This window comes from Crocuta crocuta, unplaced genomic scaffold (assembly GCF_008692635.1).
Source record: "Crocuta crocuta isolate KB4526 unplaced genomic scaffold, BGI_CrCroc_1.0 scaffold48, whole genome shotgun sequence".
Classification (NCBI taxonomy): Eukaryota; Metazoa; Chordata; class Mammalia; order Carnivora; family Hyaenidae; genus Crocuta; species Crocuta crocuta.
In genome coordinates, this window is record NW_027533089.1 from 8,156,052 (window position 1) to 8,182,503 (window position 26,452).

General features: G+C 46.0%; 1 pseudogene; it reads left to right on the forward strand.

Annotated features, from left to right (window-relative positions):
- The first annotated feature begins 207 nt into the window (after positions 1-207).
- LOC144216649 (KATNB1-like protein 1 pseudogene) lies at positions 208-12,256 on the forward strand (annotated as a pseudogene).
- Positions 12,257-26,452: the final 14,196 nt, after the last annotated feature.

A 26,452-nucleotide genomic window follows, 5' to 3' on the forward strand; every position in this document is an offset into this window, starting at 1 on the left:
GCTAGCCTTGATGACAGGCTCAGTGGATATCACTTGCTTGGTGTAATTTGAGCAACTCTTCCTCTGAGCTTAACGTGACTTTTACTGAAGAGCTTCTTTCTAATGAGAGAGGAAAGTGGTAACTCGCTAATACTTTAGCAAGAGTGAGTTTGTCGTGAGGAACCAGCAGAAAAAGAAGACAGATCTGAGAGCTGCATAAACGTTGGAATGAAGATAGGTGGGAACCTGGAAGTGAAGGAGGAAGAGGGCCTGAAGGCAAGTTTGTTCTCATCCTGCAAGGTCACCTCTTCCAAAGAGCTTGTTCTGGGTTAAAAGGAAGGGCTACACCCAGTCCTAGCCTCTGTTTTGTAGCAGTATATTGGGACATGTGTATTTCCTTGTTTCTGCACAACAGGGGTGCCTCAGACTTGCAGACATAAACAGCAAATCCTGCAGCCTGATACTCCTGAGTGAGGTTTGGACCACAGGCCCCCACTGGGATCAGAGAACAGCTAGCCTTACTAAAAACTGAGCCTCCCTGAGCAAATATGTTTTGAATTCCAAAGTTAGCATGAGGCATCTAAGAAAATAAATGTAGGCGGAAATAACTGTTAGTAGGAACAGAACCTCTCTATTTGTTCTGTGGGCTTAGGGGCCTGGAGAAAGCCCTTCTCTTGCAAACATAACAGCCTGTAGGATTTGGAGAAAAAAGCAACAAAATGGCCATAAAGGGTGCACCTCTGGATTATCTGCATTCCTTGTATTCCAAAATGTTCCTCTATACAAAAGAGCTTAGATCACATGGCATGGCCATCCACCCATCCATGCACCTGTCTGTCTTCCCACTATCCATCCACCCATCCATCCAACCATCCAACCATCATCCACTTATCCACCCATCTGTCTGTCCATCCATCCATCCATCTTCCACCTACCCACCCACTGTCCATCTGTCCACCCATCTATCCACCTATCCACTCACCCATCAAACACTACTTGTTACCCATTACATATATGAAGCTAAGGACAACCAGCTACATATACTCATGTACTCACTGTGTGAGCAGGAAGTAGGCAGTTCTTCTCTTTTAGCAAAGGAAATAAGTGACAGACATAATAAGGCCCAGTAAGATAGACATAAAGAGCACAGACTCTGTGGGCACCTTTGTGGCTCAGTCGATTGAACATCCAACTTCAGCTCAGGTCATGATCTCCCAGTTTGTGAGTTTAAGCCCCACATCAGGCCTGGCTTTCTGCTGTCAGTACAGAGCCCCCTTCAGATCCTCTGCCCCACTCTCTCTACCCCTCTCCCACTTGACTGTGTCAAAAATAAATAAACATTAAAAAAGAAAAAAGAGCACAGACTCTGAGGTTAGCCATCCTTTTCTGGCCATGTAGGAAAGCTGTCTAGCCTTTTGGTGCCTCAGTTCCCTCTTCTGTAAAATGAGAGAACAATAATAGCTCTTATTCTACGGGCTTCCTGCAAGAACTGAATGAGACAATGACTGTCAAGTGCTTAGAACAGTGATGCCTGGAATATATAATGTTTTCAACAAATTTTAGCTAGTATTTTTCAAAGTAGGAAGACCCTAGTGAACTCTGTGGAGTCTAAGAGGTAGTGGGAAGGGGCAGTTTCCTAAGGGGCAGAAAGATGTGTCAGAGGTCGGGGCACCTGGGTGGCTCAGTCAGTTAAGTGTCTGACTTTAGCTCAGGTCATGATCTCACGGTTCCTGGGTTTGAGCCCCGCGTCGGGCTCTGTGCTGACAGCTAGCTCAGAGCCTGGAGCTGCTTCAGATTCTGTATCTCCCTCTCTCTCAGACCCTCCCCTGCTCACGCTGCCTCTCTCTCTCTCAGAAATAAATAAAACATTTAAAAAAAAAAGATGTGTCAGAGGTCATGACCAGGTTCTGGGGACACTTTACAAATGCCCCAGCCATCGGCATAGAGGGAACAAGTTGGTTGGCGGAGAGTTAAGTTAAATTTGTAAACATTTTTTTCAAGTTTATTTATTTACTTTGAGAGAGAGAGAGAGAGAGAAAGAGGAGGAACAGAGAAAGAGGGAGAGAGAGAATCCCAAGCAGGCTCCTCTCAGCACAGAGCCCAATATGGGGCTCAAACTCACAAACCGTGATCATGACCTGAGCCAAAATCAAGAGTCGGACGCTTAACCGACTGAGCCATCCAGGTGTCCCAGAGAGGGGTAAGTTAAAACCTAGGGTTTTCTCAATGTTTGTCTTCATGTTCTCAGAGGTCTAGCAACAGTTCAAGCCAATAGTCCTGCCTAAAAGCATCGTGGCAGGGAGAGCCAGGGGATGGGGGAATGTCCCCAGGAAGAACGGTGGGGGGCAGACCAGAAGACCTGTGCAGCAGAAATCCTGCACGATCCTGATAAGGGCAAACCATCAGCCAGAGAGTCTGCCAAGGCTTTGAGAGAAAGAACAAATCAGAGCCTGTGGGCCTGCCGGGCCCTGGCTATTCTCTATTAAATATTCCCGGAGGAAGCAGCTGATAAGGAGAAGTTGAAGGAGAGAAAATTGCCAGGTCTAAGGCCAAGGGTTTCCATGATCAACATGGCCACTTCTACAAACCCACTGGAATGTCTGGAGGAGAGAGAGACCCTGGCTAGGAACCAGACATCTGGGTGATACAGAGAGACCAGATACAGAGAGAGGAGTGAACGCCCTAAAGATGTCCCATGGGCTTCTCTTGGCCAGCTCGTTCCGGGAACACGGGAGTCAGGGCTAGGATGGGGAGGATGCTGTGATTCATGGGAAGAGCCTCCTCCGACACTGGAACCTGCAGTTAAGTCTCTGTGGAACTCTTTCTGTATATCTTGAAGGTGAGGACCCACCACCTGCCCTCCTCCATCTAGGAGGGATGTGATAGATGTAAGCCCGATGAAGACTGGAAACCCAGAACAAGAGAAGGAGGGATTGCTGACGAATTCTGCCTGCAGGTCCTGATTCTGCTCTGGGAGAGAGGCAGGCTAGGAAGACGGTGGTTGTCTCCAAGGTTATGCAGAACAAGGCTCCCTGCTCTAGAGCCACACAGCCCCGAGGCCCTGGCAAGGCTGCCCCAAAAGTGCTGGGATAAATTGGCCGAGCTTGTCCAAGATGCGCCATGCACACAACACCCAGAGAATCCATCCTGTCCCTTAAGATACATCAGTCTTGGCTCAAATACCAATTCACAGACTCATCAAAACTACAAATCACTCCCTCAGATGTCTGCAGATGCTGAGGCTTGTTCATGGTCAGCCCTGAGGCTGGCTTCCCATTCCCATTGAATTCCACTTCTACCTCTGCTGCCCATCCCATAGATGCTGTCCTGGTTTCAAGCCACAGCCGCCTGTACGTGGAGCTCGGGTTTCCCACCAAACCCGGGTGAATGCTTGTGAACTGGGAGGGGTGGGGGTCGAGGTTGTGGAGGGGCGAGGAAGCACGGGGGCAGGGCGTCCGGCCAGCACAGAGCAAATGGTTGCAGATCGTTAAGTGGACTTCCTTGTTCTTAGCAGTTTGTCGTTCTCCCAACCTCGGGGCTTGTCATCTTTCGTTTCTCATCAGTCCCTCCATCACTAACCTTTGTCTGCTCTCCCCCTCCCCTGGGCTCCCATTAAATTCTAATTCCAAAAAATTTAATTGTTAATTAAATCAATTTTATTTTTTAACTTTATGTATTTTTTGAGAGAGACAGAGAAACAGAGGGAGAGAACCCAAGCAGGCTCCGCACTGTCAGCCCAGAGCCTGACACAGGGCTTGAACTCATGAATGTGAGATCATGACCTGAGCACAAACCAAGAGTCGGACACTCAACTGGCTGAGCCACCCGGCACCCCAATTAAACAAGTTAATTTTTAATGTGCTTGTCTTCAGCTAAGGCATGATTCAGGATCTCACCTTTTTCTCTAGATGTTTAACAGGGTCTGTTCTCTGACAAAGACAGGCCCCTCTAAGATAGGCCTGACTGTGAGGGGCCACAGAAGGGGAGGGCCGTTGCTTTTTCTGGGGGGGCCATGGAAGAGCTAAGACTTCTTGGGCCCTGTGAAATATGTGTGGCTGGTTCAGGAGACAAAGGTGGGCTGACAAGTCCTTCTCCTTCCTCTGCCTGGGGGAAGATTCCCTGCACAGGTGGGAAGAATCACACACTTGTGTCCTCTCCAAAGATCAGGGAATAACTTTGGACCATGGTGGTGGGTGCTCTTTCCAGATTAGATGCTAAATCAAAGAAGCTAACCTGACACCTGGAGGTCACCCCTGACAAAGGTATTTCTTTTAGTAAATATCAAACAAACCTTTAACCCTCACTGGAAAAAAGGTAGTAGAGAGGTTCAGAGTCACTGCGAGGACTACTGCCTTGCCAAGCCATCCCTAGAAAGGGGAAGTGGCCGTCTCTCGCTGTCCATTCACTGTCCACCCCAGGAGATATACAAGATGACAAAATGGACTTGCTGGATGTCGAGGGTCCAACAACTCTTACCTCAGTATAGGCTGGCCCTGGGCTGAGATTTACAGTATAGACTGGCCCTGGGCTGAGATATACAATCCCAGTTAATCTTTAGAGAGAATCTTCAAAGATTCCCTAAGAGATTTCTCTCCATTATATGGATGAAGACACCAAGCCTTGGACAGGTGAAGAGATGAACCCAAAGTCTGAATTCTGTTTGCCTTCCTCCAAATCCCAGGGGTTTTCTGTTAGCACCCCACCCCGCGCTCATCCCACAGTGACTGATGCAGAGGGAGCAAAGCTGAGAAAAGCACGGGACAGACAGTTCCTGCAGCTGCAGAATGCAGAGGGGACAGGAATGCTGAGACCCTCGGAGGTCTGCCTCCACAGCCTGTATCTTTAGTGCTTCGATTTCCTTCAGTTCCTGGTAGGGCTCCTGGGGAAAAACCCTAATCTGTCTCAACTGAACAAAAGGCAAGGGTATTTTATTAATGTCTTGTCAGGAGAGTGTCCGCTGGGATTTCGAATACCCTCTAACTTCTATGGCAATTGTAAAATACGATCATGCCTTTTCCCTCCAAAATTATACCTGGCAGTCATCCTATGTTAGAATCCTCACAGATCAGGGCACTTATTCAATCGCTTTATGTTGAACAACAAGATGAAGACATAGCATTAGCATTGCTTTAGATGGCTTAAGACTAGCATTAAAAATCAATGCTACCCCACACTATATTTTAAAAAATAAGTGGTTATTTTATGAGATCACAAATAAGGAAAGGCTTCCTGTAGCTTGGGGTAAATTTTCCAACGACAACATCACATCTAGATTCCAAAAGTGCTGAATGTCAAGCAACCTGGGTGGATATGCAGATGATGTGCTCTGGAAAGCTGGCCTGAAGACCAAGGCACTGATGCATAAGGCACCTTGGAAGAGTCTCATTAAAAGTATTGCTTTGGGAGTGGGTAAAGGCCCTATGTCTGCATTGTTAACATGATGTGATTTTTAAATACAGTAAAACCTTGGTCTGCGAGCATAATTTGTTCTGGAAACATGCATCTAACCCAAAGCACTTGGATATCTAAGCAAATTTCAAAAACCACTGGCTCAGTTATGATCATGTGACATTTGGCCTCACGTACTACTCATATCGCAAGACATCACTCATTTATCAAGTTAAAATTTATTAGAAATGTTTGTTCATCTTGTGGAACACTTGCAGCACAAGTTACTTGTAATCCAAGGTTCTACTTATATCACTTAAACTATTAACATATTAATCAGTGTTTACAAATTAATAAACAGCATTTATGATTTTTTATACATAATTAAAATATACTATTATATGCAGATAATTATCTCATTTGTTTATATCTATTGATATAAATATGAACCCTCTATTCACATATTTATGTACACACACACACATACATTTTTATATCCATATCAATAGAATCCTCTCTTAAAGTCTCATTGGGTAAATGGGGATAATCTAATATTTGGAGTCACCTCACACATAGTAGTCAGTCAGTGTCTTATATCTACGACTTCACCCTGACTCATACACACTTAAGCCTAACACACAGGGGTACCTGGGTGGCTCAGTCTTGTAAGCATCCAACTCTTGGTTTCGGCTCAGGTCATGAATTCAGGGTTCATGAGTTCGAGCCCCACATTGAGCTCTCTGCTGATGGTGCAGAACCTGCCTGAGATTCTCTCTCTCCCTCTCTTTTTCTCTGTCCTTCCCACATCTCGCTATCTACATAAATAAACTTAATAAATTTTTTTTTTTTAAAAAAAGCTTAACACAGTCTGTCCTCAGTCAAATGCTGTTGAGTTGTTGGTGTCATTTTAGAGATACAGTAAGAGAGACTCCAGGAGGTATGAGACCGGGCCAAAGCACACAGCTGATAAAAGCAGAGCTGGCTGCTTCTAGAACAGTTTCCTGACACCTCAGCCAAAGCACAAGCCACTGTATCAAGCTGGAGAGCAAGGACGCGCTTCCTCCTCTGCTGGAAACAGAGTCCCAGCTCAGGGCAAAGACTCTACAATGCCTTGGCTCTCAAGCCACACCACGCGGAGCTGGAGACGAGAAGTTCTGGGATCCAGCCACTGGCCAAAGCGATGCCACACACATAAATTTGCCCTTTTCCTAATTGGTTATCAACTCATCATAGCTGCGAAGCAGAACTGACAACATGTGGTTTAGAAATTCCCACTTTTTTTTTCCCCCATTTCAAACGTTATCTCTTTTTTCTCACATTCTTTTCAGTACGTGATAAGCAGCACTGCCTGGAAACTCCCTCCCAGCACTTTCTGGGAGGGGCAAGCACCACAGAAAATTTTGAGATGTGTGGGGGTGTACAAAATACGAGGAAAAGGGGTTGGCAGAAGAGGCATTGCCACTAGGTTGCTAATACTGAAAGCTGGCATGTGTTTAGGTCACTGACCCTAAATATAGTCATGTTTAGGGGATGTGTTTCTTTTTAAATTACATTTTATTGAGATTGGGAGATACAGTCTCACAAGTTAAAAAAAAAATGTGGTCTCCCAATATGATTTTAAGAACCCTTTCTTAAAAAATTATTTTAATGCTTCTTTATTTTTCAGAGAGACAGACAGAGTATGAGCGAGGGAGGGGCAGAGAGAGACACAGAATCCAAAGCAGGCTCTAGGCTCTGAGTTGTCAGCACAGAGCCTGATGCGGGGCTCAAACCCACGAGCCATGAAATCATGACCTGAGCCAAAGTCGGAAGCCCAAACTGACTGAACCACCCAGGGACCCCAAGAACAATACTTTAAAGAAAGGTTAACATTCCCTTAAATAAGAAGTGTATGGAGTGTGTGTGTGTGTGTGTGTGTGTTTGTGTGTGTGTTGTGTGTGCTTCAACCTTCCTCAGTTCTGAAAAGTCAAGCTTTCAAAGCTTTCAAATGTCTCTTGGTGGGTCATGATGTAGTCAGAAGAGGGTTTTTTTTTTTTTGCCTTGCTGCCTTCCCACCATTCAACTGATCAAAAAGTGCTTCCTGATATCCAAACTTTTCCTTTCCATCCCCTCCCTCAGCCCCAGCCAGCTCCAGAGGTGTCCACTGTAAACCTTCCTCCTAGGGATTCAGTTGGGAACGGCGTGTCTCCTTTGAGGCATTAAAGTCCCAGGATGGTAGAGTGAGAGGAAACTCCAGTGGGTCGTCTGGGGCAAGGCCTTCATTACCGCCATGGAAAAAGTCTCCAGAACCAAAGGCGGCAGCGGTGACACGTCAGGGCAGACTCTGAGAATGCTGCTTGGGGGTTGTGGGAAAGGATCTCCTGACAGGGGACCGGGTCCCAGCACCATGCTCCTCTCGGCCTTACCTCTTCCCCGACCCTCTTGCTCCCAGATCCATGTCTCTGAACTGGCCTCGAGAAACCTGCCTCTGAGCGTGGCTGTGGGAGAAGACCATTCCAGATCTGGACTGCTGGCATGGGCAGGGGAGAACTTCCACTTCCTGAGCGTGAGTCACCGTTGTCAAGAGCGAACATTTACTATGACCCCCTTCTGAGTGACAGCATTTAACTTACTACAGACTTACTGCTTCAGGGGGACCAAAAGCCAAAAAGCAGTTGCTAATTCTCAGCATGATCTAGAATGTTGGTATACACGTCATTCCTTTCTTCCTGGATTTACATGCACGTATAAGTTGCCACCTAAACCCAACACGAGTCTCATCATTTCCAAGATCAAGCCCCGATCTACACAGGGCCCTCAGGTTCAGACCCTCCTTACCCCTCCGGCCTCATACTGTACCACTGAGCCCTCTCTCTGTGCATCCAGCTGTCCTGTCTTCTTGCTGGGGACACGTTCTGATCCCTCAGTCCTAGCAGGACCTCCATCCCTGCCTCAGTTACGGACTCTTCTAGCAAGGGATTTAGCAATCCCTACAGAACTTACATAATTGCAACAAGCAATGAACTAGTTGGTGATTTACTCCACATTCCTGAATGTCAGCTCCCAGAGGGCAGTGACTATCTCTGCCTTATCCCTCAAGACCTTAGGACTGCGCCTTGCATATATAACGAGGACAAAATATTTGTTTGAATGAATAATGAGGGATCAAGGTGTCAGCATGTCTGGGCAGCCACTCTGAATATTGGAGTGCGTGCGGCCCAGTTGACTAGCTCCAGGAGCCAGAGAAAGCAGCCTGGGTGGGCAGTAGTGGCGGCCAGAGGACAGGGACTGGGCAGTTTGGCCATGAAGCCTTTCAGGAAAAGACCTTGGGCTGCCCTGCTGGCCAGGCTCTCCCACTGCCGAGCAGAGAGAGCACTCTGGGACTTGTCTTCCTGGGTCCACGTTTTTCCCGAGCCACATGAGACTGGAAGGATAAACAGCTTAGGAAGAAACACAACACTCTTATTCCTTGAAAGTCTGGGAAGTTCTCATGAGAAACAGGACAAGTTGGAGTGGCCCAACTCATTTTTCACCTGGCACAGCACAGAAGGGACCCTGGTCATCTGGGGGCAGGAGGAGAGTCCTGCGGGTATCTGGGGCTCCCACTGAAAGAACACTGCCGGCTTTGGCATCAGAGATACTTGGGTTCAAATCTCTGTTTCCACTTGCTAGCCGTGTGAACCGAGGCAAGTGACTTAGCCTCTCCTTGAACTTCAGTAGACTTTATTTGTAAAATGGGCATAATCCCTGGGTTACCATAGGAATGAACAGATCTAAGCAAGGCACGTGATGCAGGGGAGGGCACTATAAATAAAGAAGAGCCAAAATTATTGACAGTTTATCACTCCGTTAGCTCCTAGAGGGATGTTTAGCTTTGATTATTGTGAATTTTGACCCTTCTTTTTATAAGGGGTTATATAATAATCCACCCTGAGGCAGGAGTTTATATAACTGTTAGAAAGTTTGTTTCTCAAATATTAGAACATATTGTTTTTTTCCTTTTAACAGCTCATTGGCCACATTAAGTCCAATGACAGTGCCGATTGAGCTTTATGGTTGGGATTACCTGCAGCAATCAATGCCCTCTTGGCTTCGGGAGAAGGCAGGCCCACTCCACTCCCCTGTCCTGGAAACGCGGGGCTCAGGTGCAGAGGCCTGTCACCAGGTAACTTTAGAAAGAACACACACAGAGGCGTGCATTCCTGAGCCATGAGCATGGGCCTTTTGTTTGTCCTCTCCTTATAAGGAGGGAGTTATCAGTCCTGCAAAAAGGTCACTGCTATTTCTCTCTCCACAAGTGGCTGAAATCAGCTCTTTTCCTCAAAGGGCTGGGAGGATGATTAAATGGTAAATACGCCAGCACTCGAGATACTCAGTTATGAGGATGTTGACAGATCCTTGTGGCGGAGCTGGGTTTTGGGGTTTTTATCAGATCCTAGGGACTCTCAGCAGATGTACTTGGATGCATCCCCAACCCCTCCCTGCCAGGGGCAGGCAAGCCTGATGACCCACTTTTACAGCCAGAGAGCCAGCTACAAAGTTGGCCCAGCTGAAGGCGCTGGAGCCAGAGCTCTGTCTGCTCTCAGCCATCCCTCTTTGCTCCTTCTGCCCTTCCCTCACCAGTAGCCCGTGAGCACTGATGTGTGCGGCCAGTGGCTGCTGTGAGGAGCAGGGAGCCTAGAACATGGAGGGTGCTCCTTTCCCTCCCCTCAGAAGGGTCAGCTCTTCACACCTCACCAGAAGCAAGGACGTAAGGCGGCTGCCCTGGGGTCTCCAAAGCTTGAGCCTCACTTGCCCATTGAAGCCCCTGTCCTGTCCATCCCTCTCCTATCCTCAGGGCTCCAACACACCATCTCACACCCAGTGCATGATCTGACGCTGCACAATCTTATATGGGTTAGCCCCACTGTGTGCCCAGCACTGCACCCAGACATCAGTGCAAGGGTAAAGTAGAGCTACCATCCTGCCCTCAGGAGCCTTCTTTGTAGTTCAGGAGTGAAAACACACATGGGGAGTACCTCCATGGGCACCCCTCCGCCCATCTGCCTTCTTTCTATCCCTTGGACTGACTGACTGAGTGACTGACTGACTGATTGACTGATTAATTAATTAATTAATTTATTTATTTATTTATTTTTGAGAGAGAGTGAGCCAGGGAGGTGCATAGAGAGAGAGGGGGACACAGAATCTGAAGCAGGCTCCAGGCTCTGAGCTGTCAGCACAGAGCCCAACTCGGGGCTCAAACCCAGGAACCTGAGATCATGACCTGACCTGAAGTCAGACACTCAACTGACTGAGCCACCCAGGTGCCTTTATCCCTTGGACTTTTTAAAGCTTTTTTCTTATCAATTTCCTGCTGTCACTTTTCCATACCCTGGGAACTCAGACCAACTTCTCAATGTCCCCTTTGTGGGGACATCTTTTAAAGACCTCCTTGTCTTTTATGGGTTTTATTGTTAACTGCTACAACAACAATAAGAATAACAGGCATGAGGAATTTACAGGTTCCCAAATCTTTCCTTTCAGCACCTGCTGATAAAAAATAAATTGGTGCAACTTTTCTGGGAAAGAAATTGGCAGTATTGCCTTAAAAGATTCACGTGTTTTAGCGCTTCCTGTTCCATCAGTTCATTTGTGCCCTGAGAAGGGCAGGGCCAGTGTGGAGCCTGCTTGGGATTCTCTCTCTCTCTCTCTCTCTCTCTCTCTCTCTCTTAAATAAATAAATAAGTAAGTAAACAAAAGAAAAACCAGGAGACTCTTAAATACAGAGAACAAACTGAGGGTTGATGTGGGGCGAGGGGGAGGGGAAAATAGGTGATGGGCACTGAGGAGGGCACTTGTTGGAATGAGCACTGGCTGTTGTATATAAGCAATGAATCATGGGAATCTACGCCGAAAACCAAGAGCACACTGCATACACTATTGTTACCTAACTTGACAATAAATTATAAAAAACAAACAAAAAATTCCCACAAAACCACAGAACTTTTGCAGTAATATGGAAGATCACTCCATTGAGGTTCCTAGAAAAAAACAAAAAATGTATAATCTCACCAGTAAGAACAGAACGACAAGTTAAGAGATCTCCAAAAGAGTTGGCTGCATACATTAATAGAACAGTTAGGAACAGCTACAGAATGCCCAAATAAACTACACAGAGTGATCTATGGCAGAAAAAAAAGTTCATCCTCTTCCAAATCCTTCTCACAGAAAACTCTCCTAGAAGTGGGGGTTGTGACAGGGCAGAGAAAAGGAACTGGCTTGAGCAGGCTACCTGCCGGAACAACTAATTACCCCCATGAGTGTCCAATTGATTTGGTTAATTCCAGTGATTCTTCATGGACAGAAAGCCCACCATCAAAATACAGTGGATGTTTTCCCCTGAGGTTTCTCAGATCTGTGAGACAATGGCTCACAGCAGGAATTTAAGACTGAACATAGCTTTAACTTTCTGAAGAATGAGAAGCACAGGGACACCTGTAGCTTTTGGTGACGACAGGAGCCTTCCTGTGCTCACCAAGAACTTACAGGAAGGAAAATACATCTCACTGGGCTACTGGGTAGACTTGTTGCGTCTAGTAAAGTCACTACTTAGAAGCAAATTAGAAAAGTATAATAATTGGTTTAACCTGGCTCCAATCATAAAGGTGGTGATCAGAATAATCATCCAAAAAATTATAAATGGTAACAATTCTCAGGTTTTAAAACAAGAAATTAAGTAGATTGTGGGAACAGGAAAATCAAATCAAAATCTTACTTTTGGTTTCAAGATATACTGGTAGTATAAGCTAAGGACGTAGATGCTTACTACAGCTGCATTTGGAGACTTCATCTACTAAAGGGTGTGTTGTTATTTGAAACATACGTGGACTATATGGTGTACAGAAACATGTCTCATCTGAGAATTTAGGCCTATGGAATAAATCAAAACCATGTTTGATCTTGTAAAAACAAAAAAAGCATGTAAAGAACCCACTAACAAAACCTTAACAATGTATTTCACGCTGAAGTGGAAAAATATCCTAAAGCAGTGACTTCCAATTCCAGGGGGTGAAAGTGCCCTGTGGCCACTGCTATTCTTGCAGCATTTGAGATGTATATAGTTATTTGGTAACATTGTTTAAGGACTGCTAAAATACTGCACATCGCCTAAGAATATAATTTATACTATGTGAAAAAGAGTAAGACAGGCTGCATTACTAGGAACGATAAAGACCAATCATCATTAAGATTGTGCCTCAGAAGAAAACACTGAAATGTGCACAGATGTGTTCTCATGTTGCAAAGACATTGAAAGTTTAAAAACATTAGAGCAAACAACACTAAAATGTTTTTGTCCACACTGATACTGTGAGTGCAAAGTGCCTTATTTATTAGTGAGCCAATGTGTCGTGATACCTGTTAAATTAACATCAGCCAGGCTTTGGCAGGATAAAATCATGAAATTAAACCAAGGGTTTACATTCAGGTAGAATATTATTGTTAAAACTTATTTCACACAATTTTTTTTTAAATGTTTTATTTATTTCTAGGAGAGAGAGAGAGAGAGAGACAGCGTGAGCAGGGCAGGGTCAGAGAGAGAGGGAGTCACAGACTGAAACAGGCTCCAGGCTCTGAGCTGGCAGTCAGCACAGAGCCCGACGCGGGGCTCGAACCCACGAACCGCAAGATCATGACCTAAGCGAAAGTCGGACGCTTAACCGACTAAGCCACCCAGGCGCCCCTTTTTCACACAATTTTTAAAAGTTGAGAATACTTTTACTGTCTGATGGATTTTTTGGTAAGAATTATGAAGTTATGTGTGTTTGTATTATCCTATGTAAAAGAGAAAAATGAATATATATTTGTATGAAGCTTACCTGGAAATGTCTGTGAATGTGATTAATTTATATTCAATTTTTTGTATATAGATTTCTAATATTTTCAGTATTATATACACTATTTCTATATCATATAAGCTTCCTTTATTTGAGTAAATTCACTACGTGTTTTTTTCTTAATAGCTGTGTTTGGATCAATCCATCTGCAAAATTGGAAGTGAACAGAAAAATATGAAAGAATCCAAAATGAAGATTTATATACAATATTAATAATTTAAAAATTCTATTATTCTGTAACTTTTGAAAATGATGTTTTTAATAATTTTTAATGATGTAGGAAAATGCTCAAAATATAATGTTAAGTCAAAAAAGAAAAACGATTACCTTCTAAATTACCAATTATAAAATATATGTGTGTGTTTGTGTGTACGTTATTTAAAGTACACCAGGATGTTGACATATTCATAGCAATTCTGAGTGTTGGGAACATGGGCAATTTTTTTTTTTTTTTACATTTTTCTATGTTTTCCGGAATAGCTACAATCATTATTTTCTACATGATCAGAAAAAAATTATAGAAAAAGAGAAAAACATACTTAGAAAAGTTCCTCACATAATAATTAAAAGCATAAAACAGTGGCACCTGAGTGGTTCAGTCGAGTAAGCAACTGACTTCAGCTCAGGTCATGATCTCACAGGTCGTGGGTTGGAGCCCCACATCAGGCTCTGTGCTGACAGCTCAGAGCCCGGAGCCTGCTTCAGATTCTGTGTCTCCCTCTCTTTCTGCCCCTCCCCTGCTCACGCTCTGTTGCTCTCTGTCAAAAATAAATAGACATTAAACATTTTTTAAATAAGCATCAAACAGAGGGGTGACTGTGTGCAGATCCTTTCCATGCGTCTCAGGTATCAAGTGTGTCCTTACAACAGGACTGGGGTAGGTATCAGTGTCCCTGTTTTCTAGATTTAGAAGATACCAAGGCTCCACTGGTTAAGTACATTATCCAAGGTCACACAGCTCTCATGGACAGACTAGGATCTGACGGCACACCTGTCTAATCAGAACATCTCAGGCACAACCAGCTTACCTTCATAGTTTGGCACTCACTCCCCACTTCCTGCCTTCTATAGGCTGAACCCACTCTAGTCTAGAGGGACCCTGCCTCCTTGGAAGCTCACAGCCAGCAGGTGGCCCAAAGCTGCTTTTAGAGCCAATAAGTATGAATCATGGACGTGCGTTTGCCGCAGCCTAACACTGCATAACCTCCGTCTCTGTCTCCTGTGGACACTCCACCCGGCACTGGTGTCTCTCCAAGCGACACACAGGTCACAAGGAAAAGGCACCTACACCTCTGTCTTTTCTTTGCCTGTGGTCATATCCTTTGGTTTTGACAGTTGAATTTACCAGGCATAAATTCAGAGTTGTGGGGACTCTCTTCCCCACCACTTGGCTCTTGAAAAGCCCACTAGACTGCGGAGATCACGGAGCCTAGGATTAGTGGTGGAACAGCTCTGAGGGCTCCTTCCTGAAGGCTCCCACCAGTAGCCCCCGGGTAACACACCCGCCTATCTGAGGACAACTGACAGGGGCCCAGGACACAGCCACAGGAAAGCCGGGAAGCTCTAACATCAGGTGTGATTAGCCAGAAAGGGACAGGAATCAAAGAACCAGCCGTGGAATTCTTCTCTGCTTCATTTAATGTGGAATCCCTAACACCTAGAATGGTGCCTGGCCCACAGTGTTACTGTGTAACAGTAACTCAGTAACACTTTTTTAAATGAATGAACAAATTCTATGGGTCCTTGGTGGCTCATCCCCTCTCTTTTAACCTGTGGCGTTTCACTTAGGTGCCAAGAAAGCGGGTGCTGTGTGATGGTGGAAAAAGGCACTGGATAGGGGTGGTTTCTTGCTGTGTGAATTGGGACCAGCTCTCTGTTACTCTGGGCCTCAGTTTACCCTACCTATCAAGTAGGAATAAGACATCATCCCAAGTGGCCAGCAAACGAAAACACGTAGGTTTAAAAACTTTCATGTATGTGGTGCTTTTTGTCCGTAACATGTCGGATTATAGCAGCCCAGGCAGAGACCCTTAATGGGCCCTGTAGACACCCACCCAGGTTTCGGTAAGAAGTCAGTCTCAGAAACCTTTTATTTATTAGGAGTTGCCTGTACTAGAATGAGCCAAGTTATCTGTGTGGGTAGAAGTGTATTTAGAAACTGAGTTCCTGATTTATGTCCAGTATTTCCTAATGATCCATTTAAGGAAAGGGAAATACTCCCATACAGGACCAGTTAACAAAGTCTTGAGAAATCAATAAATCTCTGGCGTTTATCTAACAAACGGGCCAGTTCCTGACTCAGCCTGCTCAAGTCAGGGGCCTTGAGGGAATGTAGTGAGTTCCCTAACCAGATGCAAGAGCTCTTATTTCATCACCGAAATATCTTTTCTGGAAGGCGATGGTGAGCTCCAACAGGCAAACCAGTGTGGCTCCAATCCTCAGGGTCCCTGGGTGCTTGCATTGATGGCCTCCCTATTATCAGATTTCCCCAGTGGCCCTCTCCCCTCCTGTGCTCACCCACAGCCCTGCCCCTCCCCCACATCCCTCTGTACTTGTTGGCTGGGCCTGGACTCTCTTTGATGAGGATTGGTCTTTAAAGAGACAGCCCAGGGGCACCTGGGTGGCTCAGTCGGTTGGGCGTCCGACTTTGGCTCAGGTCATGATCTCATAATCTGTGAGTTCGAGCCCCACATCGGGCTCTGGGTGGACAGCTCAGAGTCTGGAGCCTGCTTTGGATTCTGTGTCCCCCTCTCTCTCTCTCTGCCCCTCCCCCACTCACATTCTGTCTCTAAAAAATTAACAAACATTAAAAAAAAAGAGACAGCCGAAATAAACATACACAGTCAAGGGTCAGTTCTGTACCACTAACTGAAGCAGATTTCTTTCCTTGGCTTCTCCATCAGCATAGAACACCCTCCCTCATTATCTGATTCTTGGACGTGGAAGCACAGGAGAAAGGTCTACAAGAAAACATACACCCTACTTTGCCTTTTGTCCATGAAGACCATGGGTCTAGGGTTCGCAGCATGCTGTGCTGAACAGAGCCATGAATATCTAGGCATCATTTAGTTTTGAACAAACCACTTAACCTCCCTATCATCAGTTTTCTCATCTGTAAAATGAGGCGGTTAAACTGGACATTTCCAAGTGCCTTTCTAGTCCTAAGAGAATGCTGCCCCTCCATGCCCTAGGCCACCTACACCTGTCTGAAGTCAGTAGCACATCAGGGACCCGCCTCTTGCCCTCCTGAGTGAAGAGAGACCCAGGGTGACATCTGATATAGTACTCTGAGGCTTTCCCTGTCTAAACTCAATTACATGTGAGTCACAGGAAGAGTCACATCTATGTTGGTTCTTGGTCTTTGCTGCTCACTAGCTGCGAGTGATCTTGGAAAATCTTGGCACCTCTGATGCTTTATCTCTAGCCCCCTTTAGTGATAGGCCCTGCCTGGCAGAGTCAGTGGGAAGTTATCGTTTGTTTGCTTTTTTTTCTTTTCATAGAATGATGGATCTTCTTGTCATTGGGCCTCTTGCTTCCTTCTTGCTGAGTCATATCAGGCTGGATGTATTAGGAAGAAGTGAGCCAACGGTAAACTCCACAGGTATCTCAGTTAGGCTCTAGGTGAAGCTGCTGTAGCAAAGAGACCCGCAAATACAGTGGCCTGAACACGTCCAAGTTTAACTTCCCTCTTTTTAATAGAGATCATCCGATAGTCACAGGTAGGAGGTCGGTAAGCCCCTGTCCTCTATAACAGCCCAGCTTTCCACATCCTGTTCTTTAGGACCAACACAGAGGCCACTTCCCTTGGAGGTCCCAGAGCCCTCCTGTCCGCAGGGATCACGCACAGTCAGCTGCCCTCCATGGGCTCAGCATACACCGCCCCCCCGTGCTAGGTAACTTTGCACCCCCAGACTGGCAGCTCCTTAAGGTCAAGAGTCGTGTCCATGCCACTCTCTTCTCAACTTCAGCAAAGTGCTTGGTTTAGTGCTTGGCACACGGTCGGTTCTCCAGGAGGGCCTGATGTCTCACCCCTCCCCCGCCTCCCCCGGTGAGTGTATTCCTGGAGACTCCAGCCAGCCGTGATTAGGAAAGCTGAGGTGTTTGCTTAGTCATCACTGTCTTACATATTTTTCAACTTAATTACCATGCAATTTCTTCACATCCTCCAATACATGAAAGACCAAAAATGCATATCTCTGCGACAGGGAGGATGTGTAAAATTAATTCTCATGGAAGTCTTTGACTCACTACAAAAATGCAAGAAATGTGCTGCTTCCACACGGACACAGGGAAATAGAAATTCTCCTATACTGTGCAAGTTCGGAGCCCTTGGGTGGAAACATGAATGTCTGTATTACCGTAAATTTTACAGAATCAGTTTTTTTAGTGGGAAAGCTTACCGTAGTCATCAGTTTGGGTAACTGCCCCGATTTGAATGGCTAATGGCTAGCAATCCCAATGAGCGAGGTAATTCAGTCACCTCCCTCAATGCTTCCTTCGCAGTTTGGGCACCCAACTGAAAACCACACTCCCGGGTGAGCAGATCAATGGGAGGTCTACTGAGATGTTTTATAGCTGGCACGGGGTGGTGGTGGGGAAGGACATAGTTTGTCTTACCTGCTTTGAAAATGTTCAGACCAACATTCTGTGTTGTTAGATCCAACTTTAGGTTATTTTAATGGAGCATCATGGTCCTGCCCACTGCTGCTTCTTTAGCTCATTTCTGCAGTACATGAGATGTTCTGTGTTCTTTTGTGGCATTGAAACTTTTATAAATATGTGCACTTTTTATACTATTATAAGTATATATGTTTTGGCTACAGGTTAAAGCCTATGACTCTACCCTTATCCACCTTCATAAACAGGAAAGCCTCATACAGTTGTGCAGGTTGTGTACTGCATGGCTCCAAGTGTGTTATTTACATGGAGCATGATAGAACCTCCAAAGCTATATTAGTAACCACCTCCATAATACTCCAAGAAAGCCTCATCTCATTATTTACAAATTTCTCAGCAGATGTATGCTTGAGTTCTCTGCCATTTAGTGCTCAACCAAAGCTTGACTGAGAGCAGCCGTCCTAAGAGCCCTGAAGCATGTCTGTTCCTGGGTACTGAAGGTTTGTTCCTGGAACAGCCTAGCTGAACAAAAGGCTGCCTTCTGGGCCACACTGTTCTGACCCTGCATGCAATTGCTGTTACTTAGTTATGCTCTGGCGTAGGGCATCAACTGCCCTGGGGAATGTCATAAGAAATATTACAAGCCTTACCGCAGTTCTCTAAACGGTGGAGGACCCTGCTCACAATATATCACCTCTTCGGAGGGGCCCATGGGAGATATTTCTCTCTGGCCCTACTATCAGGAAGAGTCATGATTTTCCTGAACAGTGTGATTTGACAGACAGGCGCTCTGACTCACATAACTGAAGTTGCTTTCACGTGTGTATTGTATCGACTGTCGGAAAGCTGAGGGTTAAGTCAGTGGCCCAATAGTAACTTGTATGAAGACCTCACAGCATGTGTTTCATGTTCTTGCCTCATTCCTGGCTTCATCAACATTAACGTACTCCACAAAAGCTGCTGCACGCCCACTACATGCCGAGCACTCTTCTACCCTGAACAAAACAGAAGTTCCCCTAAGGAAGCTTACCTACTAGTGGGGGAGGGGGATACATGGTAAACCAATTACATATGCCTATTGGTAATAGTGTGTGTGCATTACATATATAATCACCTATACATACACATACCTGTAATATTACATATGTTACCTATGCATGTATGTAATATTATATTAGTGTGGTAAAGAGTAGAAAATAAACCAGGAAAGGGGAATGGGAAAGGTGAATTTTAGAGTGGAGATCTGAGAAAAACTTTGAGAAGTTGCTATTTGAGCGAAGCCTGAGGTGGTGAGGGAGTGTGCTGTGTGGATCCCTGGGGAAGAACATTCCAGACAGAGGGAACAGTGAGTTCAGAATCCCTGAGGCAGGAGTGTGCGGGGCACGTCGAAGAAACAGCGAGGAGGCCGGTGTGGCCAGAGAGCTGTGCGGGAGGGGGGGACACAGTCACGTGTATCGTGTGCCTGGAAGAGCCTAGTCAGGCCTGGGAGAGCGTCGATGTGCCTGGACCTGATGCTGCCTAAGAAGAAAAACATTCAAGGGTTCTGAGCAGGGGAGTGACATAACTCCCAGGGGTTACTGCAGCTAACGAGTGGCGATCAGACAGAGGAGACAGAGGCAGACCCAGGGAGCAAGTGAGAGGACAGGTATATGAGTTCAGAGGTGATGGGGCTCGAGCTGCTAGGTGGCAGGGGCCGGTGAAAAAGGGTCATATTGTGGGTGTGCAGTCAACCTTTGAATATGGTAGCAGAATAGGGGGCAGCAGATTTGGACGTGCTAAGTTTGAGGGGCTTGCCAGACACCAGTGAGGATGACTGAGCTGGAGTTTCAGGCCGATATCCGGGCTGGGTGTAAACAAACTGGGGGTGCTCAGGACCGTGACACCGGAGGGGACGGTCCCAGGGTGAGTGTGGGCAGAGAAGAGGTCCCCAACAATAGAGCCTGGGGTGCCACAAAGCTAAGAGCTCATCTAAGCATCCTATCCTCTTTTTTTTTTTAACCTAATTTCCTAGGCTGGTATTCAACAAGTAGTAGTATTTTCAGTTCTATAAACCTCCTTATGTGATGCCTAGAAGAAGGCAAACATAGTTGAAACCAGAGCTGTAGCACTGATACCGTGTCATTAACTTAAGAACTGCTTACTGAGACCACTGACATGTCAGGCATTAGGAGCTGGGGCCGACCAGACAGTCTTTGGCCTTGTGAAGCTCATGATGCAGTCAAGGAGGACAGTACTGACATAAATGAATGTGCAAGACAGTGTCAGGTTGTATCAGGTGCTATAAAGAAACTGGAACAGAGAAAGTAGAGTGTAACTCAGGACAGGATCTGTAGCTTCACTGAGGACAAGCTATTTGAACTGAACCAAAGCGAGAAGAGGGAGCCATGCAATGTTCTGGAGGAAGAGCATTCCAGGCAGAGGGAGCAGCCAGTCCGAAGGCCTGAGATGAGAATGAGCTTGACGTGTTGAGTGACGCAAAGTTGGCTGGCTGGTATGGCTGGGACACAGCGAAAGGGGGTTGGGGTAGGAGCCAAAGCCGGAGGGACAAAAAGCCATTCACAATGAGTCTTGCCAGCATGGCAAGAACTTTGGGTTTCATTTTGAGTGCACTAGGGAGTCCCTGGATTCTCAGCAAGGCAGTAATGGGACCTGATTTACCCTGACTATGGAGTGTAGCCCAGCCTGTAAGGAACAGAGAGACTGGGGGTGCCTGGGTGGCTCAGTCGGTTAGGCATCTGACTTCGGCGCAGGTCATGATCTCACAGTTTGTGGGTTCGAGCCCTGCCTCGGGCTGTGTGCTGGTGGCTAGCTCAGAGCCTGGAGCCTGCTTCAGATTCTGTGTCTCCCTCTTTCTGATCCTCCCCTGCTCATGCACTCTCTCTTTCAATCTCTCTCTCCATCTCTCTCTCTCTCTCTCTCTCTGAGAAATAAATAAAACATTAAAAAACTTTTTTAAAAGAGGAACAGAGAGACTGTCAGGGAGGGTATCCCCATGGACAAGGAAGCAGCCGATGGGGGCTGGACCATCAAGTGGGAGAGGGTGCACAGGTATTTGAATACCTTCCGGATGGACTGAATGAAGGCAGAGAAGCCTTCGATGACTCCTGTGGTTTGGCTTGAGCAACTGCACAGATAGATGTCCAAGCTGTTGATGAGAGGCCAGACAAATTGGAAGAGGGGCAGGTGTCCCTGAGAACCAAAGAGTTCCAATCCAGCTGTGGTAAATCTGAGTTGCGTACCGGTCGCTTCGCAACTCTGTATGTTACTTACAAAGAGTGTCCCACATTCGTTCAATGTTACACTCCCACCAGCAATGTTTGATGGAGGGTTTCAATTTCTCCACGTCCTCAACAACACTTGTTATTTCTGTATTATCTTTTTTATCTTAGCCATCCTAGTGTGAAGGAAATAACATCTCGCTGAGGCCTTGATGCACATTTTCCCAATCTCATGATGTGGAATATCTTTTCATCTGTTGGTTTCTGGCCTGTGGGGCTTTGGGTCCCCAGGCTGGGAGGCCGGGACATGGCTATACTTAGAGCTTGCTGCTGGCTTTCCCATCTGAGCTAACAGGAGATCATGTTCCATCAGGGTGTGAGCAAACCTCTAGGCCCTTTCTGAAAACAGATGTGGTTTTTGCCTGACAACCTAACAAAAGATATTAATGCTAAAGTTTTTAAATTATTTCACAAACTGAATGAGTAAAGAGAAAAAAAATGAGTATGAATAAGATAAAAGAGAAGCTCTATTAGAAGGAAATTTTATTATTTAAATAGTTACTTGTAGGATATTTATTTGCAGTGAAACCCCAACCTCTTTCACCCCACTATACTAGGAGGCCAATACCACTGCCCTGGACATCCAGTGATCCTGTAATACACACAGATCGATGGTACTTTCTCAGGACCAGAATTTAAACTTCCTTCAGAAAGATCTCAGGCCAACTAGCTCACACACAGGATGTTTCCAGACTGCTGGGAGGTTAATTTGGAATCTTCAGTTGCTCAATCAGAAGATTTTCAGTGCTCCCAGACTGCAGTTTGGGGATTAGAGGGCTGACTGCCTGGTGGCCTAGAACTGGGGTCCATCGCTAAGGTCTCTAAGCCTAAACTTGATTGGAAACAAATTTGATTTTCACTTATAATGCAAATCAGGGGTTCCCTAAAACTGAGCCAGCTGACGCTGATCCTACCAAGGATTCCCACCTTCGCTATTTGGGAAATCTGATTCCAAACTTGAACGTCTCTCTCTTCTCCCACACACATTCTCTCATCTTATGAGTAAGAATCATTGTGGATTACTCTGCTTTTTCGAGCTCACAGTAGTAGAAATCTCAAACCAAGGCAGATTAAACAAACACACAAGTTTGCAATCATTTACATGATAGTCTACTCTCTGAGGGACTTCTGTCAGACCCTGATCATTAGAACAGCGTTGCCCTTCTGGAAAGCAGCTGGCTGCAGTTGAAGGAGGAGAAAGAAGGGCTGGGGGCCAGTACCTGAAGGCGGCACTTGTATCTTTTATAAAGGCCTGGGCTTTACCACATGTGGGCATACAGTTTTGGGCAAATTACAGTAAAACATTTGTGAGCATAATTCGTTCTGGAAACATGCTTGTAATCCAAACTTGTTATCAAAGTGAATCTCAAGAACGATTGGCTCAGTTGTGATCATGTGATGCCGCCACATACTACTCGTATTTCAAGACCTCGCTCACTTATCAAGTTAAAATTTGTTAGAAATGTTTGCTTATTTTGCAGAACACGTGCAGAACAAGTTGCTTTCAATCCAAGGTCTTACTGTACTTTCTTTGAACCTCCGTCTCTTCCCTTGAATCCCTGAGCAAGTGTACTTCCTTCGTTTATTTACTTCCGAAGGCTGTTTGAGGTGCAGGGATCGCCTGAGCACCTGCATCCTAAGAAGTGACACATGAAGGATGCTATTGCTATAGTGTCTTTTTCTCCAGTCCTCAGTGGGAACCTTCTTTCCTTTCCTTTCAAACTGCCTCCTGGAACCCAAACCCAAACCCCAGGAATAATTCCAGACATTCAGACTGAACAGAAGTTTTCTTAGATGAAACAAATCCAGGTTTCTGGATGAACAAGACATCGAAGAGATAAATGGATTTGGTCATTTAACAAACACTCTTTGGTGCCTATTATGCTCCAGAAACTATTCTAGGTTCCAAAGAAGTAGCTAAGAGCAAACTGGACAAAAATCCACACCTTCACGGAGCTTCCAGTCTAGCTAGAAAGGAGAGTGAGAGACTCTAAACAAATAAATCGTTAGAACACATCAGAGGTGAGCTGGCAGTGGGTGCCCTGGAGAGGAACAAAGCAGGGGGGTTGAAGAGTGGCATGGTGAGGTGAGGCTGGAGATGGGTAGGGGTGTTCCTAAGGGCTCCAATTCACAGTTCCAAAGGCTGAATTTTTGGGGGGTGAGTTAGCTCTCCACGACTCATTACTGTGTGTGTGTTTTTTATAATTTATTTATTTATATTCAAGTTAGTTAACATAACCACGTAGTGTTGGTTTCAGGAGTGATTCATCACTTACATATGACACCCAGTGCGCATCCCAACAGGTGCCTTCTGTAAAGCCCATTCCCCATTTTTTTCTATTAAAATTTTTTTTAAATGTTTATTTCTTTTTGAGAGAGAGAGAGAGAGAGAGAGAGACAGCATGCGAGTGGGAGAGGGGCAGAGAGAGGCAGAGACACAGAATCTGAAGCAGGCTCCGAGGTCTGAGCTGTCAACACAGAGCCCAACGTGGGGCTCGAACTCACAGAGCCCAATGTGGGCCTTGAGCTGGAGGTTTAATGGACTGAGCACCCAGGTGCCCTGGAAGCCCATCTCCCATTTAGCCCATTCCCCGCCCCCCCCACCTCCCCTTCAGCAACCCTCAGTTTGTTCTCTGTATTTAAGAGTCTCTCACGGCTTGCCTCCCTCTGTTTTTATCTTATTTTTCTGGGACTCATTTCTAAAGAAGTATCACCTTCCTTCCAGTTCAGCCATCACTCTGGTCCCAGGCACCTAGCAGCCAGGCTCAGCAGAGAAAGCCAGACAGAGGTGGGAGAGGGGGGGGGTGGCGCACAATGCCAAGACTGGCAGATGGAAGGAGACTGCACGCACCCAGCCCCGGGCATTGGAGCACCTTGGGAAAGATTCTCCACCTTGGCTCTAAAAAGCCCTGACCTGTGCTTCCTTAAATAGCGCTGGACAGAGACCAGCTCCACCCACTTCAAAGTCCTCCCTGTTTTCATTACACGAGTGACACATTCCTGTCGAAACTCATCCAGGCTAACAACTGCTAATTTCCTAGCAACACTGTGCTAACAGTTCTGGCATGGAGCGGAATGCATTCTAGCATAGCACTAGAAGTTTATATTTCAGAAAAAAAAAAAAAGATCTTTCAAAATCCTTTCTCCGTTTCTGCTCAGCTACTCAATCTCCACACCCAGGGACCATCTTTGACCAAGTTCAGTAGGCAGGTCCCTCTGTCAGCCACTGGAAAGCCCTAACTGTCTGACGGCGGTATTGAGAGCACTCTGCACAAATAACAGCACACTTGCATTTCACTGAGCCACTTCAGGCTATTTCTTGACTTTATGGACCCATTAGTTTTCTGCCTCATGACAACTTTAGTAGGAAGCCTGGACAAGCCCATACAGGGAAGGATTTAGAATCATAGAATGTCAGGTAAAGGATGGCAGAAAGGTTGCATCTTGGGCTCCAGTTCCACGTGCTGGGTAGAGGCCCCTCATAACGCTGAGAAGGAGTCTCAGGTGGCCAGGTAGGAAGGAACCGAGGGGTGACTGGCCAGTAATGTCTGCCGTGGGAATGTCTGACCTAGTGCCAAGTTCTCATTTTACAAATGAGGGAACTGACATGCAGAGAACCGAGGTGACTCCATCAAGATCGTACGGACAGTGAGAAGCAGAGCCAGACCTAGAATCCAACCATCTAGGTTTCTATCTGAGGATCGCCAGAGGGCTGACCTCATAAGACAAGGAAGGACCGGGGGCCTGGCTGACTCTGTGTAATGCCTGCCTCACAGCTCATGGCAATCAGCCGCCCCAGGGGTCCCAGCCCGATTCCTGCTCCCTCTGCCCCCTCCTAGGAGGACCACACGCCTCAAGCTATTGTGGCCCCAGCAAGAAGAATGAGGGGTCCTCCCCACGCAGGAATCTACGGTGATTCACAGGGGCTTGGGCTCCTGACGCAGAGCCTGATGTTATTTCCTCCTCCCTGTAGCCATGTTACCCTCAGAATTCTTTTTTCTTAATTTAATTTTTTAAAATCTTTGTTTTTGAGAGAGAGAACTAGAGAGCCAGCAAGTGTGAGCAGGGAAGAAACAGAGGGAGAGGGAGACACAGAATCTGAAGCAGGCTCCGGGCTCTGAGCTGTCAGCACAGAGCCCGACGCAGGGCTCAAACTCCCAAACCGCAAGTTCATGACGTGAGCCAAAGTCAGATGCTCAATGGACCGGAGCCGCCCAGGCGCCCCACCCTCAGAATTCTTATCATCCCAGTTTGGATGGGCTCAAACTTGTGAGTTGCACGTAACTCCTTTTAGTTTTTTCTCAGAGTGATGCTGACACCAACTGTGGTTACTTCTTTTAAAACATAGCCTATGTGGCTAAGAATAAGTGATGTACCTGATGAGAAGATACATTCATATGTAGATGTTCCCAGAAAGGGAAAGGAGACCAGAAAGATTCTTTTGTTTCTGTTTTAATTTATCATGAGATATCATTCTTTTAAAAATAAAATAAGCCATGGTTCAACCGGTAACATACCTTTTCTTTGGCCCAGCATGGGGTCTCTTTCCAGTCTCCATGCTGGTCGTCACCTCCTCCTGAAATGTTCTGCTCTTGCCAGACAAAAGCTCTTCTCTGCTTCGGTGTCTAAAGTCCGCCTTTGCCTTGGGACAAAGAAAATTTGTTTACTGCCACAAACTTACTGAGTAACTACAAGGTGTCAGGCATGTGCTTGGCACTCAAGATTTAGACATAGATGCAGTGAGGCCCTGCTCTGGGGAAATCTAACTGGAACTTACAACGAGCCAGAGAAACACAATGCTGAGCCTTGTGTCCTTTAAACATCACCCTACATCTGCTCTTCTGTGGTCATGCACTGTGTCTCTTTTGTTCCTCACTCTGTCCCCAGCACCGAGCAGAGTGCCTGGCACATGGTGCCAGGAAAGACTGGTGACTCACTGAATCACGGATTCCTTACAATCACCCTACAGGGCACAGGCAACATTTTTCTCCTTTTAGAGATGAAGAACTGAGGCGGACAGAAGCAAAGGAGCCTCTCCCAAAGTCTCCTGGTAGTGATGACTCAGTCACTTGTCTCTAAACCCTTTGATTCTTCTCTGATATAGCACATCATATGGAGTTTTCTCATCTGTAAATTTGGAGGAGCAGACTGGATGATCCCATGGTATTTCATAGCCAATGCCCAAAGTTGGTACTAGAATGCATACCTGCTTTCTCTGGGAGAAATATGTTTTATCTCACCATGCATGTTTCCTGCCCTCATAATATTATCAGCTCTTTGAGTTTAATATTTCACTTTGTAACCTATTTGTAGCACCCCCAGATCTGTATTCTA